The 13,752-nt window shown below is 31.6% G+C and overlaps 1 protein-coding gene across 4 annotated transcripts in view; it reads right to left on the bottom strand.

Annotated features, from left to right (window-relative positions):
- LOC101886358 (cadherin-18) overlaps positions 1-13,752 on the bottom strand; it is a 433,737-nt gene that overhangs the window by 295,113 nt on the left and 124,872 nt on the right. For all 4 annotated transcript variants that reach the window (XM_021480410.3, XM_073918841.1, XM_073918837.1 and 1 more), the window contains one exon: positions 12,141-12,232. The gene's annotated coding sequence lies outside the window, so the exon portion shown is untranslated. The remainder of the gene's footprint in view (positions 1-12,140; positions 12,233-13,752) is intronic.

The raw sequence follows: 13,752 nt of genomic DNA, 5'->3' as shown, positions 1-13,752 counted from the left end.
ATTTCACCATAATTCATCTGTCATGCTGAAAGTATGGTTACAAAAATAAAAAAGAGATACATGCACAATTATGAATAAAGGGTCAAACTTAACATACCCTGTTGTTTTGAAAGTTTAAGATAAATGCTCTTAAATTTCTTATTAATTGTCAAGTGTGCATATTTTGTGTTTGTTAAACAAAACAACAAAATAAAATAAATAAAAACAATAAAACAAGACAAAACAATAAAACAAAATAAAATTTAATTAAACAAACAATACAATAAAATGAAACAAAACAAAAAAAAATCAACAAAATAAAACACAATAAAATAAAACAAAATGATAAAACAAAATATAATTTTATAAATAATAATAAAATACAATAAATAAATAAATAAATAAACAAATAAATAAATAAATAAATAAATACATACATACATACATACATACATACATACATACATACATAAAAAAGGGTTATTTGTTTTGTATTATTTGTTCCTTATGCAATTGTTTGCCCATATTGTCCCATATTTGTCCCACAAAACGTTGAAGCATATTTCACTATAATTAATCTATCATGCTATAATTATCCTGTCAAAAATAAAAAGAGCTGATTCATTCAAAATTATGAATAAAGAGTCAAAAGTAATACATCATGTTCTTGTTTTTTAAATTTCATAGTTACGATAATAAGATGCCATGTAATTTACGTTTGATAACTGTCTAAAGTTCATATAGTTCTGTGTAAAATAAAATAAAATAATTTCATTTTAATTTAAAATAGTTTAATTTATTACACATTTAATTTAAAATGTATACCGCGTATGAAAGTGAGCCTGTAACTGCAATAAACAAGACCCTCTGAATGATCAGGCGGTAAATTGAACGGCATTCGGGCTCTAATGTTAAGTTTAACTGAGTGACAGAAGACAAGCCAAAAGACAAATAAACACAAAACAATGAACCATTCTCTGTAGATGAACAGAAACTGCTCTTGACATTTCATCAGGACACCATGATTATATATGGAGTGAATCGGCCAATGCAGGAGTGTGTAAATAACCGAAATGAGACCCTAGTGACTCTGAGTGTGTGTGTGTGTGTGTGTGTGTGTGTGTGTGTGTGTGTGTGTGTGTGTGTGTGTGTGTGTGTCTGTGTGTTATAAATCCAGCGGTCAATCTCTGCTTGACTGCACTCAGATGTGTAGAAATGCACAGAGTTCGGGAGGTTAGAGAAAGCTATACATGTCTTGTTAGCACTTGTCTGTTCATGTCAGCGTAAACACGACTGAAGTAGACTGTGGAAAACTGATTTAATAGTGACTGGTGTGCGGGAGCGGGAGAACACCTTTCAGAAGTCAAGAACAATGACTGTGACACTGTACAATATGCTACTTGACACCACACTATTTTTTTAATTCATTCATTCATTTCTTTTCGGCTTAGTCCCTTTAATAATCTGGGGTCGCCACAGTGGAATGAACCATCAACTTATACAGCATATGTTTATGCAGACGATGCCCTTCCAGCTGCAACCCATCACTGGGAGACACCCATACACACTCAATCATACTCATACACTACGGCCAATTTAGCATACACAATTCACCTGTACCGCATGTCTTTGGACTTGTGGGGGAAACCGGAGCACCCGGAGGAAACCCATTAAAGGGAGAGAACATGCAAATTCCACACAGAAATGCCAACCGACCCAGCAGAGGCTCGAACCAGCAACCTTCTTGCTGTGAGGTGACAGTACTTCACACTAGGGTAATTGTGCTACCCCTTGCCCCACCGTCGCCAAGAGTGAGTGGGGTTTGAACCCATCTCTTTGATGAGAGCACAGTGCTCTCCCTCTAAGCCACATTTTTCATTATTTATTTATTTATTTATTTATTTATTTATTTATTTATTTATTTATTTATTTATTTATTTATTTATTGTAGTAGTTTGCACTACTATTTAAATTACTAAAATAACTATTTAATGTTTATATGGTAAATGTGATAGCACACTAAAATTATAATATATAAATTGTATCGAGTATCAAACATTTACAATTATTTCACCCTAGTTTCTACATGAAATACGTGATAATCTTTCTAAACTCCAGTCTGAGCCAATTATTATTCATCAAAACAAAACAAAACATTAAAAAATACATTATATATTATATTTTATTATATTTTATATATATATATATATATATATATATATATATATATATATATATATATATATATATATATATATATATACACAGTTGAATTCAGAATTATTAAACCCCCTTTGAATTTTTTCCTCTTTTCTAAATATTTCCCAAATGATGTTTAACAAAGCAAGGTAACTTTCACAGTATGTCTGACAATATATATATATATATATATATGTGTGTGTGTGTGTGTGTGTGTGTGTGTGTGTGTGTGTGTGTGTGTGTGTGTGTTTTCTGGAGAAAGCTTTATTTGTTTTATTTCAGCTAGAATAAAAGCTGTTTTTATTTTTTAATGTTTTTAAACCATATTAAGGTAAAAATTATTAGCCCTTTTTAAGCTATTTTTTTCGATAGTCTACAGACCATCATTATACAATGACTTGCCTAATTAACCTAACCTGCCTCGTTCACCTAACTAACCCAGTTAAGCATTTAGATGTCACTTTAAGCTGTATAGAAGTGTCTTGGAAAATATCTAGTCAAATATTATTTACTGTCATTATGGCAAAGATAAAATAAATCAGTTATTAGAAATGAGTCAATAAGACTATTATGTTTAGAAATGTGCTGAAAAAACTGCTCTCCTATAAACAGAAATTGGGGAAAAAATAAACAGGGGGGCTAATAATTCTGACTTCAACTGTATATATAATATAAAACATAAAATCAAATAAATATATAAAATCAAAAAAAATAAAATAAAAAATCTATATGTAGAATACAAAATATAACAAAAATATATTAAATATTCATTCATTTTCTTGTTGACTTAGTCCCTTTGTTAATGCGGGGTCGCCACAGCAGAATGAACCGCCAACTTATCCAGCAATTTTTTACACAGCGGATGCCCTTCCAGCCACAACCCATCTCTGGGAAACATCCACACACACATTCACACACACACTCATATACTACCAACAATTTAGCCTACCCAATTCACCTGTACCGCATGTCTTTGGACTGTATGGGAAACCGGAGCAAACACACGCAATCGCAGGGAGAACATGCAAACTCCACACAGAAACGCCAACTGAGCCGAGGCTCGAACCAGCGACCTTATTGCTGTGAGGCGACAGCACTACCTACCGCGCCACTGCTTCGCTATATTAAATATAAAAAAATAATTAAATAAATTAAAATAGTAAAATAAAATAGTGGTTTTCTCCAAATCAATTTAAGGCAATGAATAGATTTAGAAAATTGTCAAAAGGTCTGATGAATCCTCTGTTGAACTGCATCCCAATCATCACATTTACTGCAGAAGACCTACTGGAACCCGCGTGAACCCAAGATTCTCACAGATATCAGATAAGTTTGGTGAAGGAAAAATCATGATTGGGGTAACATTCAGTATGGGCTTTATTAATAAGTTATTGGAGTCATTGCAGAGATGTATGGATGCAGTCCTCCAAGCTCATGGGAGTCATACACAATATGCATTTTTTTTCCACTGCACTGACTTTATTCTATTCTGGACATTATGTCTGTTAAGTGACAAGACTTCTGCATAAGCAAAAAAAGTCAGATCTTACTGTCCTAATTAAATAGTTAAAAATCAAGGCATGATCATGTTTTATTTTGGTCAAATAAGTGTAATCTAGAGGCATTTGCCTTTCATATAAGCCACTTCTGACACCAAAAGGTCAACTAGAAGTCAAGTTATTATTTGTTGTTCCTAAAATTGGATAGGTGACAAGACTTTTGTCAGGTAGAGTATGGTTATGACATTGCACCCATAATCATTTCCCATTAATCTGCCACAGCTTAATAAACCCTAATTTTAGAACAACGCCTGTGCAACGATGTCCAGAGTTGCAGACGTTTCGAAAGCCATCGTGTCTTTGCTAAATGTCTGCTGTATTTGAACATACAGTTGAAGTCAGAATTATTATCCATTCTGAATTATTAGCCCCACTGTATATTTTTTTCCCCAATTCCTGACGCAGAGAAACATATAGGAGTAGAAAACGTAATCAGAAGCAAAGAATAAGAGTCACTCAATGAGCAAGCAGTGCAGCGAGGAGAAAGTCAGATGGAAAAAAGCTTCTAGTGTCGCTGACAGAATTTATTTGAGCAATTATCTCCGGCTTGAAGGAGAGAGACAGTAAGTCTAATTGCCGAACACAAATGCAGCAGACATCCCTCACCTCACTTCTGTCCCCTCGCGCTCTAATAAGTCAGAAGAGCTGACACAGCTTTGGTAAATAAAAGAATAAATAAACGGCGCAATGAAAAGAGATAGTTAAAACGCCGGCTTCTCAAGGGCAAGTTAGACTCACCTCACAGTGAATGCAACTCGCTTTTCCTTTGCATAACAAAGCAGTAATATAGCCGATGCATAATGTACAATTTTATGATGATAAACCAATTGACCTGTCTGTAAGCCCCTTCCCCTGACTGCAGGTGAGAAAATGGCAGTTGAGTATCAGCTGAGTGAGGATCAAAAGTCTGACACCTTTAGGTTCATGCAAAAATAAAACACTTATAACACAAGGTGGATTTCCATCACCCTGATAACTGAAGTTATATAAAACTATACAGATAGAAATGAAATGAAAAGATAGTAATAAAAAAGGAATGTAATAATGACATACTGTCCTAACCCTTGTCATTATAATTCTTATTGCCACATTTATGAAATAACTAACAGCTTACTTTATTTATTTATTTATTTATTTATTTTTAATTATTATAATTATTATGTATAAATAATTTTATTTAATTGTATTGTTTTATTTAATTCATTTTATTTAACTTGATTTAATTTTTATTTCATATTTATTTTTATATTTTCATCATTTTATTTCACATTGAATTTATTTTTATTAAATTTATTTTGTTTTATATTTTTTTATTTAAATGTTTTTCATTTTAATTATTTTATTTTAATTTAATTTATTTACTTTTTAAACTTAATTTAATTTATTTTATTTTATTTCACATGTACAGTGGGATCATAATCCCATATTGATCATTATTTGACTTGATAAAATTTTACTTCATATTTTTTTTTCATATTGTCCTCATATTATTTCTTATTGAATTATTTTTGATTTTATTTAATTAAAATTTATTTTACCACTTTTTAATTTAATTTACTTTAATTTGTATTTGTTTAATCTAATTGTAATTATTTTATTATTTTAATTTCATTTCATTTTAAACATTTCATAGTTATTTTACATTTTTCATAATTTTATTTTAAATTTAATTTGATTTTAAATTTAATTTATTTTATTTTTACTATTTTTAAATTATATTCTTTAATTTTTTTATTTAATTATTATATTATTTTTCATTAAAATTTTTTATTCTATATTTATTCTTTATTTAATTTTAATTTATTTTATTTAAATTTAATTTAATTTATTTTATAATTAATTTATTATATATTTTTATATTTTCTTTTCACTTTATTACATTTTATTTTATTTTATTTATTTTTTTATTTAAATTTTTTTTTCTATTGCTTTTACATCTGAAGTTGCATCAAAATCCCATATAATTCCTTTTACAGCCATTAAGGCCAGTTATGTTCAACCTTCACACCTGGCCAAAATCTGTGTCTACATTTTTCTCCAACACTCTCTTCCATCTCTGATCGTAGCTCAGCTAATTCTCTTCCATTACATAAGAAACGATTCCCGAAGCACAAGCAGTCATACTTTATGAATCAGTTGGCCTACAGCTCCTGCTTGACTTTCTTTTGTCTTTGCTTGACGGGTAATAAATAAATAAACAAATAAAAGAAGGAATCTGCAAATGAATGAATAATGCCACCATCTGCAGATGCCAGTCTGAGATGCCATAAAACTGATTTCTACTCACGCCTGTGCAAAATTATCCAGAGAAGCAGACCTTTAGAAAGCCATTGAGTCTTTTTCTTAAAAAAAAAAAAAAAAACAATCACACGAGAGTGAATACTTTTGCTTTCAGTCAACTTTCTGACTTATTTTGTGTGTCATAAACAGTCGATGTCTGTTGGCCTGTCTCATTTTCCATTTTCTCCATCTTTATCGTGCTATGTCCTTTGAAAGGGGGTTCAAAGACAGCACACGATAATCCTCAATCTGTTTCTGCAAGAAAAGGCTGGTGTTTCTGCTGTTGTTGTACGTGATTGAGACTCAAGCAGTTGGTGACATTCACTGTCTGTGATCGAACAGAAGCACAATCATAATTCAAACAATAATCCACTCACTATCTGCACTAGTTTTGGGAGGCAAATGTGGATAAAGATACAAAACATTAATATTAATTCAAGATCAATTCTGATGTTCAAAATTTCTATCAATTAAGCAATAATCAAATGAGCTTAATCATAAAAAGCTAATCAAATATAAATAAAAACACAATGAAAAACCTGAGCAATTATTAAATAAAAATACTATTATATATTGTGGTGTAATTACATTTTAATATTTTGAATAATAATTAATTACATTATTATGATTCAACACTTTAGTTTCATAGCATATTCAAGTTATTGATCTGATTGTATTATGTGATTGTACAATGTAAAACCCAAAAAGTTAAGGTAACTCAAACCATTTGAGGAAACCGATTGCAAAAGACATTTAAGTTTAAAACCTAATCCTAATGAGTACTGTCAACTTAATCCATTTGAGTAAACGAAGCAATATGAGCACAGTAAGATCCAATACATGAGGAGAACTGAAACCAACTGTGTACTGTAAAACCAACTCAAGTAAAGGCAACTCAAACAATTTAGAAAAACGTTTGAACTCATTTCGTTTGATAAAGTTGACTGTTGGGTTTTACACTGCATTTAATCTAAATTAGTTTCTTAATTACATGTTATTTTTATATGTATATATAAAATATGTATATATAAAATATTATATTTATATGTATATGTATATATGTATATATGTATATATATATATATATATATATATATATATATATATATATATATATATATAAATAAATAAATATATATATATACACACACACACACACACACACATATATGTGTATATATATATGTGTATATATATATACACATGACTTAAATATTGGTATCAAATGTAAAATATATATTTAAAAAATTCTATATATATATATATATATATATATATATATATATATATATATATATATATATATATATATATATATTGTTTACATCTTTTTATATACACACACGCACAGTTATTTAGAACAGAACATGATCACTATTTAGTTAAAATGTGTAGATAAATAACTTAAGTATCAGTCTTTATTCATGCAGTACTTAATTGATCATATAATGTATCAATATTAACTAAAACAAAATGTTAGAAAAACTTATGGGGTAGGGATTCATCAGTTAATTACATCCAAAATAAAAGTTAGTTTTGACAATTTATACATAAACACACATCAAAAGAAACAAGAATATACAAAACAATTTAGTCACATATATATTTAAACTTAAATATAATTTGTATCATATACACATATATGTTATTTCTTCAACAATAAATAAAAACATTTTCTCAAATATACAGTAGAAATCAGAATTTTTAAACCCCCTTAGAATTATTATTTCTTTTTAAATAGTTCCTTGATTTTTAACAGAGCAAGGACATTTGCACAGTATGTCTTATAATATTTTTTTTTTCTTCTGGAAAAAGTCTTATTGGTTTTATTTCAGCTAGAAGCAGTTTTTAATTTTTTTTTAAAAACATTTTAAGGTCAAAATTATTAGCCCCTTTAAGCTAAATGTTTTCGATAGTCTACAAAACAAACCATCAATATACAATGACTTGCCTAATAACCTAACCTGCCTAGTTCACCTAATTAACCTAGTTAAGCCTTTAAATGTTGCTTTAAGCTGTATAGAAGTGTCATGAAAAATATCTAGTAAAATATTATTTACTGTCATCATGACCAAGATAAAATAAATCAGTTATTAGAAATGAGTCATTAAAACTATTATGTTTAGAAATGTGTTGAAAAAAATCTGCTCTCCGTTAAACAGAAATTGGGGAAACAATAAACAGGAAGGCTAATTAATCAGGGGGATTAATAATTCTGACTTCGACAGTATGCATAGAAATACACAGTACACACACTTAAATTAAGTTAATCTTTATTTTATTTATTTATTTATTTATTTTTTAAATTTATGTTAACATGTAACAAAAGTTACATATGTTGGATGAGATTATTAGCAAGTTTTGTCCAGTGAATAGATATGTACAATTAAAACAAATGTATATGTTTTTTTTTCTGTAAAGTACTCGTGTTCAGTATTTTATATTTGTATATCTATGCACTTTAATGAGTCATTAACATTATACAACATTTATTATTAATATTCTTGATATTAAAATATAATTTTAGCTTATTCTAATTATTTAACGATTTTCTGATAAACATTGATGTAGAAACTTGTATATAAAAATCTAAACCCCTTTTTTTTTCCAGTGACCTCCTCATGTAAGTCTCTGAGATGGCTCAATTTAATTCAACTAAAAAGTAATTTTACGAAATCTGCTGAATGAATTAAAATGCATTACAATATGAACTGTTTCAAGGTCTTAATTTTCTGGTGACAGAAGAGATGTTCGTCTTCAACTTCTCAAGGATAAGCAGAGCACTGGCCAATTACTGGAATTTCCTTGGCTGTTTGAAACAGATATTAAGCACAGTGATTTGTTTAACATGTTAGTTGAGTGAAGTGTACAAGATAAACATAACGAAGGATGAAAGAAAAGCTATAATTAGCTGTGAATACTGTATGGACTTTGAAGTGCTGAATGAAAGAAGTAATAAAATCGAATCCCAAGAACTTATTAAAGCACAAATCAATAAAATCAAGTAGAATTATATTATATTATATTATATTATATTATATTATATTATATTATATTATATTATATTATATTATATTATGTTATGTTATATTATATTTTAATATATTATTTTTATATTTTTTTCATTTTCTTGTAGGCTTAGTCCCTTTATTAATCCGGGGTCGCCCAGCACCCAGCAGACACAAGACGTCAACATGACATCAGATTGACGTTGTACCCCAACAAAGTGGGAAAGATGCATTTTGTTTGGAAATGAAAATCGTGTTGATGTCAGAACGCAGGCCGACGACATCAATGTACAACGCCCAAACTAAAAGCAACCAAATATCAACATCTAATACTGTTACAGCTTGACGTTGTGTGGACGTTAACAGTATGGCGTCTATCAGATGTTGGATTTTAGTTGCCAAACCTGAAGAATAAATGTCAGTATTTGACGTCAATATGACGCTGGTTTAAGATGTTGACACGACGCAGGATTTTGTTTACTTTCTAACAACCTAAAATCAACCAAATATCAACGTCATTCAACATCGTTATTGAACATCGATATAACATTGTCCTAGGATGATGCCTAGACATTGAAATTTGGTCACCTGATGTCATTATTATTAATATTATTATATACAAACTGATGTGAGTGTGTTTTTTTTCTACCACAATAAGGTGAATGAGAGAAGAAAGCAAATGAGAATTAAAGCCCTTTCTATTGTTTAGCATGTGCAACACTTGCGTACATCCCTGTGTTTATGTTATTTGACTTATTTATAAACTAATTTTGGAAATACAAGTTTTTCGTTTGTTTAGTTTCTCACCTCAAAACAAGGGTGAATAAAAATTGTGTTGATGTCAGAACGCAGGCCGACGACATCAATGTATAACGCCCAAACTAAAAGCAACCAAATATCAACATCTAATACTGTTACAGCTTGACGTTGTGTTGACGTTAACAGTATGGCGTCTATCAGATGTTGGATTTTAGTTGCCAAACCTGAAGAATAAATGTCAGTATTTAACGGCAATATGACGTTGGTTTAAGATGTTGACTCGACGCAGGATTTTGTTTACTTTCTAACAACCTAAAATCAACCAAATATCAACGTCATTCAACATCGTTATTGGACATCAATATAACATTAGCCCCTTTCACACAGTGATACCGGTAAATATCCGCAAAATTTCCGGAACGACTTTACCGGTATATTCAAAAAAGCGCTGTTCACACAGGCGAGGACGTTACAGAAATTTTCCGGAAAAGAGCATTCACACATCCATTCCAAAATACCGGTAAATTCTGACATCATTCACCACAAATGAGCTTTAAACGGCTGCGCTTGTATTTGTAAACATTTGACTATAAATTACAAACTCTGTGGATGATCAATATTGTGAACAACTTTCGCAGGATCACTTTCGCATGTCGAGATTCATAATATGTGCGTGTGCTGGTGCTCACAGGCTGTTTTCACAGGCACACGCAAAGCTTGAAGGTAAACAAACAACGGCTTATCATAAGCATCTCATCGATGATTATTTACACAGTTGGCATTAAGAAGAACATATAAACGTGATCTGACTAACTTCTAGCAGATAAATGTGTCTGGAAAAATATTCAAAAGCTTTTATTCTCATGAACCGCGCGGACGTAAACGCGTCTGAATGTTGTGATTGGCTAAAGCAGACGTCTTACGTCAGCACGTTCTAGACGTGCACGCGCTTATTACAGGAATCTTCCTTCTGCATTCACAGTCTACTTTTTACTCACACTTTGAGTAATATTTACAACAGATACTTTTACTCTATATGCACTACATTTTTAGGCTAGTAATGGCAAAATATATTTTGAAGAATGCTGAAATCCTGAAGCCCTTGACTTCCACTTCCAGAAAACAAATACATTGAACATACGTTAAACATTGAAGTTATTAGTTGCAGGTTTTCAGATTTCTCAGCTGATTCGAATGTTATCACTCAATTGTATGGGCGTTATCAGTAGTTATCAGTTGATATAAATGGGCCAGTAAGGGCCTCCTGAGCCTACTAGTAACCTGTTATTTACATTTACATTTAGTCATTTAGCAGACGCTTTTATCCAAAGCACTTTACTTTTACTGAAGTATGATTTTTCAGTACTCTTTCCACCACTGCACATCGCATGTAGTTAGGACATGGTGTAATAGTCCAATATTGAACACGACAAACCTAGAGTTGCACTGTTATGCAGTGTTGTGAAAATGAGAAGCTCTTGGCAACTGAACATAGATTTAGCTTCTGCAAAATATCTTTTCAGAGCCTAATATTAAGTGAGTTATAGATACAATGATCTTTTTTTACAGCAATTTCACCATAGTCAGACTAATCTGAATGGACTGATGGACATGTTGTACTTTTAGCATGCTTTCATTTCACATGTCATTCTGCAGTATGTTCCTCTCCTTGAATAACACAAGACCAATAATGTGCTTCATATTCAACACTCTGATGAAAAATCTCACAGTGATGAACCTCCATTCAATCGAGCACTTTATGAAAATGTAAATGTTATTAATCTATTTTTATTTATAACCACACATATTTCCAGTCCCTTTTTTGAACTGCTCTCAATTTCACATTTTCCTTCCAACGCCTTACCTTCAAGGCCTGGCGATTCTTTGCTAATTCATGAAATCGATGCAGGACGAGATAAATAATTCAGCGTTCAGCCACACGCTGAGTGATCGCGGTGGGTTTGTTTGCATGAAAAGGAGGTGCGCAATAGTGTTTGTCTGACGCTCCTGGAATCACACACACACCATCTATACTATCAGAATACACACTGACATGGCAAGATTTGCTTTTAAGACCCCTGCAGGTCACACCAAAACCCCTGCGGTGATGAAAACGTCGATGGATGTAAAGAAAACAATTGAAAAACAACAAGAGCAATAGGAGAGTCCAGAACCGTCAGATGTCCAGCAGATGTATTGGTGGCTCGGTTGTAACCTACATTTAAAGAACCTGCAACTGTCGGAGGTAGAAACAAATGGCCAGATATCTTGGGCCAAAATAAATGAAGAGGCATCCTCTGAAGACCGAGAACGACAGCCCACTCCATCCTAACGCCGCTAGAATAAAGCCACTAACCTCTAGATTCAGTCTCCTTGACCTGTTCACGAATCTCCGGCTGAGCGGCAAGAGTTTCTCCCTCCGCTGATCAATGGGATCCCCTCTCCAGCCTGCAAAACACATCAAAACGGTGCCGATGAGCTACAAAAACATACTATAGACTTGTATGTATATATATATATATATATATATATATATATATATATATATATATATATATATATATATATATATATATATATATATAAAGAGAGAGAGAGAGAGAGAGAGAGAGAGAGAGAGAGAGAGAGCATCTCTAACATTTATGACTGCTAAAGTTCCCAATTCAAAATGTATTTATTTATTTTTTGGCTGTTAATATTAATATGATCTGATAATTCATATTTCAAAATGTTCAGCCAAGATGTAAAATAAGTATTTGATGGACCTAAAGTGTGTATGTGAAGTTTCAGCTCAAAATTATAATCAACTGTCCCTTTTAGGCTTACTTGTGCCATTTTGGTGACTGTCACTTTATATTCAAATGAGATTGCTCTCTTTTCAAAAGAGGGCGGAGATACAAATGCCTGTGTGTCAGCATAGTGGCATATTCAGAAACAAGACTAGTGTTCTATGCTAATGAGGGAGAGATTGTCACTAATGGGTGGGGCTTCCCCCCTCTTATGATATATACAAAGGGAGAATGTCAAGCAAGTGCTTCTACAGACTGTTTTTATGAAGTGTGATCGTAAAAATAAAATTAATACAATATCATGAGAAGCTAGTTATATTCACAAAACTGTGTTTAAGCCCCTTATAAAGTGATTTTTGCATAATAGGTCCCCTTTAAAGGGATAGTTCACACAAAAAATGACAATTTGCTCACTATTTACTCACCCTCAAATGTTTCCAAACCTAGTTTAGTTTCTTCATTCTGTTCAACACTAGAAAATATATTTTGAAGAAAGCTGAAATCCTAATGCCATTGACTTCCACCACCAGAAAACAAATACACTGAACATACATTGAACATTGACATTAATAGTTGCAGGTTTTCAGATTTCTCAGCTGATTTCAATGTGATAACTCAATTGAATGGGTGTTATCAGTGGTTATCAGTAGATAGAAATGGGCCAGTAAGGGCCTTCTGCGCCTACTAGTAAGCTGTTATCATCCATCCACATGGTTAACACATATGGCTGGAAGTTAATGAGAATTATTTATATTATTTATTAAATGTCCCATTAATTGTATTGTATTATCGTCTACCACTACCCCAACCCTAAACCCAACCATCACAGTAATTTAAAAACAGATCTGGACCTGGAGTCTTCTCTATTAGTATAGCTGTTTAACCATGTCTATGTATGATAACAGACTTCTGAGCCTACCAGTATGCGCAGAAGGCCCCTACTGGCCCATATCCATCAGCTGATAACAACTGATAACGCCCATTCAATTGAGTGATAACCTTTAAAGCGGGCGGATTTCTTCAAAATATCTTCTCTTGTGTCCAACAGAAAAAAAAGAAACTCAAATAGGCTGTCGTAAAGAGTAAGTAACTGATTACAAAATGTCCTGTTTTGTGTAACTATCCACTTCATTCTGCCAACATGGATCAGCAATTTTGATGATGTCCATAAGCTTATGA

This window comes from Danio rerio, chromosome 12, assembly GCF_049306965.1.
Source record: "Danio rerio strain Tuebingen ecotype United States chromosome 12, GRCz12tu, whole genome shotgun sequence".
Taxonomy (NCBI): Eukaryota; Metazoa; Chordata; class Actinopteri; order Cypriniformes; family Danionidae; genus Danio; species Danio rerio.
This window is presented reverse-complemented; position numbering and strand designations above follow the sequence as displayed.